The sequence below is a fragment of the Choloepus didactylus genome, chromosome 11 (assembly GCF_015220235.1).
Source record: "Choloepus didactylus isolate mChoDid1 chromosome 11, mChoDid1.pri, whole genome shotgun sequence".
Classification (NCBI taxonomy): Eukaryota; Metazoa; Chordata; class Mammalia; order Pilosa; family Megalonychidae; genus Choloepus; species Choloepus didactylus.
The window spans coordinates 56,436,014-56,440,582 of NC_051317.1; positions in this window are offsets into that span (position 1 = coordinate 56,436,014).

Genomic DNA, 4,569 nt, shown 5'->3' on the forward strand with positions numbered 1-4,569 from the left:
TATTTTTTAGCAATAAAGTACTTTTTATTTAAGGTATGTACATTGTTTTCTATATGTAATGCTATTGCACACCAAATAGTATAAACATAACTTTTATATTCACTGGGAAATAAAAAATTCATGTGACCCACTTTATTGGGACATTTGTTTTATTGCAGTGATTTGGAAACAAACCTGCAAAATCTCCAAGGAATGCCTAAAAAACAAAACCTTAAAGAATCAACCACATCTATGAAGGTGGACCACAGAACAGAAATATAAGAATCCTGTAAAGACAATAAGGTTTTCTTGGGAAATTAACTCTGATTTGAAAGAACATATTAAAAAGATGGAAGGAATAAAAAAAGCTGATCACAGAAATAAAGACAATAATGTTAAAAGTATAACAAAGAACCCACAATGCAGAAAACACTATAAAACAGGTGAAATATTAAACAAAAATAAATAATGGAAAAATAAAATGGAAATATAAAAAGTATTTTTGAAGTCTTAGAGAAAAATTGAATAGATGTGGAAGAAAAGCAAAAATAACAAAACAAAGGCAACATGTGTATAGTTTGAATCCCCAATGAAGAAAACTGAAGAGGAAATTCAAAGGCACAATAATACATTCTGTTGGTGCTTGCCTTAATTTCCTAGTGCTGTCATAATAAAGTACATAAAGCAACAGAAATTTATTGGTTTAACAAAGTTAGTGTCTGAAAACAATAGAAATTTATTGTTTTACAGTTCTGAAGTCTAAATGTCTAATATCAAGGTGTTGTCCATACCATACTTCCTCTGAAACCTTTGGGGAAGAGTCCTTCTCTGGTCCTGTTAGCTTCTGGTGGAAGTTGGGTAATAAATCATGTATCCGTACAGATATGTCAAGTCCTAAGCTCTGGTTCTGTGGGTGTGGACCCACTTGTAAATGAGATTTTTAAAGATGTTATTGGTTAAGGTGTGGCCAAATTGAATGAGGGTAGACATTAATCCAATATGGCTGAAGTCCTTATGGGCAAAGGAAGTTGGACACAAAAAAAGAAACCAGAGGAGTCATGAGGAGACAGATCACCATGTGTCAGAGAATTGCTGACAATCCGTCACCAGAACTACAGACCCCAAGAGAAGGCACGACCTGGTGATACCATGATGTTGGATTTCTCACCTCCAGAACCATGAGGCAATAAATTACTGTTGTTTAAGCCATTCAATGAGTGCTATTGTGAAAACAGCCTGGCAAACTATCACAGGTGGTTTGTTGACAATCCTTCACATTCCTTGACTTGCAGCTGCAGCACTTCAGTGTCTGCTTCCATTGCCACATGGCATTCTTTCCTCACTTTTCGGTGGCTCTTCTTCCATTCTTATAAGAACATCAAATTTATTGGAGTAAGGATCCAATCCACTCTACTATGAGCTCATCTTACTTTGCTAATACTAATTTAATACTTATTTGGAAAGAATCTGTAATGACTGTTTCCAAATAAGTACACATTCTGAGGTATGGTTAGGACTTATACATATTCAGCCAAAAGCAGGGAGATTATGGATAAAGCAGCACATTCATACATTCTTAGGGAGAGTTCAGATTCATTGCAGCATTTGTATATATGTCAGCAATCTAGAGTCCACAGACTGACCAACCACTTATTTAAACAATATTTTATTAGAAAAAGTCATGCCCATTTTGTTACTTATTGTGTTTGGCTACTTTCATGCTACATCAGCCAAGCTGAGTAGGTGCTAAAAAGACCATATGTCTGAAGCCTGAAATATTTATTATCTGGCTCTTTGAGAAAAGGTTTACCAACATTTAGTCTATAATAACAAAATCATTAATTTTTATTGATACAGAGCCAGTTAAATAAATTATAGTACAACTATCAAGTGGAAGAGTATACAATTGTAAAAAGAGAGTAAGGGAACGCCCTTCATGTTCTATAAAGGAAAAATCTGCAAGGCAAATTTTAAGTGGAAAAGCAAAGTGCAAAAATGTTTATTATGTGCTATTTGTGCCAAATAGAAAAATAATTATTTCTATTTGAATTTATAGTCACAAATAAATATGGAAGAAAAATCCAAAAATAATTAATACTTATCTGTAGATATTAGGGGTTAGGAGTGGATGAGAACTGGACAGTCAAGCGTATGGAGTGAGTCTATGCCTCCTAACATATTTTTTCCTTTTGTACCACATTCATGTATTATCTCGACAAAACTTGAAGCAAATTGTATTTGAAATGAAAAGATGACTTTGGTCTTCCAAAACAAAAATAATAAAAACAAAGTGGCATATATCACATAGTAGTTAATTAGTGAACATTTACTGGAAGCCCACACCATATTTTATTAACAAAATTCTTATATTCAGCAGCAAATATTAATTAGTGACACAATAGAACAATGAACCATCCACTAGATAATTTTTCTGATATTTGTAGTTCTAAAATAGATACCTAGAATGCTAGCTTGACACTGTTAATACCAGCTAATGTTTTGGAAAAAGCATGGTGCTTAATGAGTAATGAAAAGTTACATGAATACATTTTGATGCTCTCTACAAAATATCAAGCCCTTTGGAATTTTCTTTAAATAACATTTTGTTTATATGGTAGGTAACAATTAATCAGATTTGTGCTCTAAAGTTTTCTTTGTTTATGGAAATATTGAGAATAATGTCAGATTTTCTAAAATGCTCTTAGTTTTTAGTGTAATTATATGATTGGTAAGTGGTTGAAGGTATTTTTTTAATACTATACCTACATTTTACTTTATAATATGATTGCAATTTTAACATAGGCTACCAAAAAAAAAAAAAAAAAAAAAAAAAAAAACCTGAAAAGTATCCTGATCCTAGAATTATATCCCATATTGTTTGCATGATTACTAAAGTACTGTGGAAAAATATATTGTTACTTGAAACTAATCCATTTTGAAGTGCAGGTAGCATAATCATTTTGAACCTGTTTTCTCACTACTAAAAAGGTATAATCAAAATACACCTTTTAGAAGCTTCTTGAAAGGAATAGGGAAGATAATTAAAGTGCTTGCATCTTGCCTGGCACATAGCACTAGCTCAACAAATGTTAATATTCATAGGAATAATAAAAATAATAAAATCAAAGAATAAAATAATACCAAAGGCTTTTACATAAATATTTGGGAGTCCATTAAATATTTAATTGTACTGGTGAATTTTCTACTAATCTGTGAGACAAGTTTTCTTACTCAGCAGAATTTGGATTTGGAAATTGTATTTGAAATATTGTCTATTAATATGCAATGGGTATCTCATATAAAATCAGTTTTCTTATTTCATTGAAATCTTTCAGCTTCTGTAGTTACTTTTCACCAGATATCAGATGTTTGTCAGCATTGACATTTATATATATATATATATATATATATATATATATATATATATGCAAAAAGGAAAAATGGAAGCCTAGAAACAAATGAAAATATATTCCATTGCATCTATTAAAGAGGTTATAATACTTTATGGAATGAACATGTAAATTCACCAGCATGTTGTGACAAGAATATAAAGGAATTAGTTTCGCTTTGCTTTTTGGTTTATTCCCATCTACCATTCTTTACCATACCACTGTCAAGGACACCATGTGGGTTTGAATGCATAGCCTTCTCTTTGTGACACATGATTTTGCACACATATGAGGGAAAAGATAGCCCGAAAAGAAATCATATGTTCTCTGTAATCAGTAATATGACAAAGGAAAAGTTAAAAGAATGGTAAGGAGGAAAGGTTGTCTAAAGAATGAGGCATATAGAAAAATTTATTATTAGTTTTAGAACAGCACTTACTTTAAATATTTAATGTAATTTATTCCAAGTTGCATCTTTTAATCCTAAATTTAACTTACATGAGGTTCTCTACAATTGGGAAATAAATGACGATATTTTACTGTGATTCATGTTTTCCATGTCATTCCAAATAGAAATGTGGTTTGCTTCTTTTTTTTTTTTTTTGCATGGTTATGAAAGGTTTTAAATTGTGAAAAGCATGTTTTTATATCCTCTATTTTACAATTTTATTTTATAATTTTAAGATTGATTTTATCGTAAGCTTTTATTTTCCCAAAATAAAAATACCCCCAAACTAATGTATAGTGACAAAAACAGTGCCACAAAAAAGTCATTAATAGAAATATGTGTGGGAGCAACAGAACTGATATTTCCCCTTGGTAAGGCAGTGTCAGTATTGAGTCTTAGTTTGGGCTGATGAAAACAACCACAAAACAAACATACTTACAACAACATAAAGAAAACAACATGTCACGTGGATTCAGACTGAATTTGTTTTGCCAGCTAAGACCAATGGAAAATTAAAACCAAAATGTGAGGTTTGAATAGTAAGAGGAAATGATAAAGCCATTAGTTGTAAGCATTCTGCCATTCTTCAAGATACCAACTATTGATTCACACTCTTTAAAAGAGAAGAAAAGTCAGGCAATGTAAACTAGAGTTCTGTGACACAGCAGGCATGGTCTAATATGTTTTAAAAATCTAAGTTACAAGGCTCAGTGAGAATTGAAACATGGATTAGGAGTGTACAGTTAATCAAGG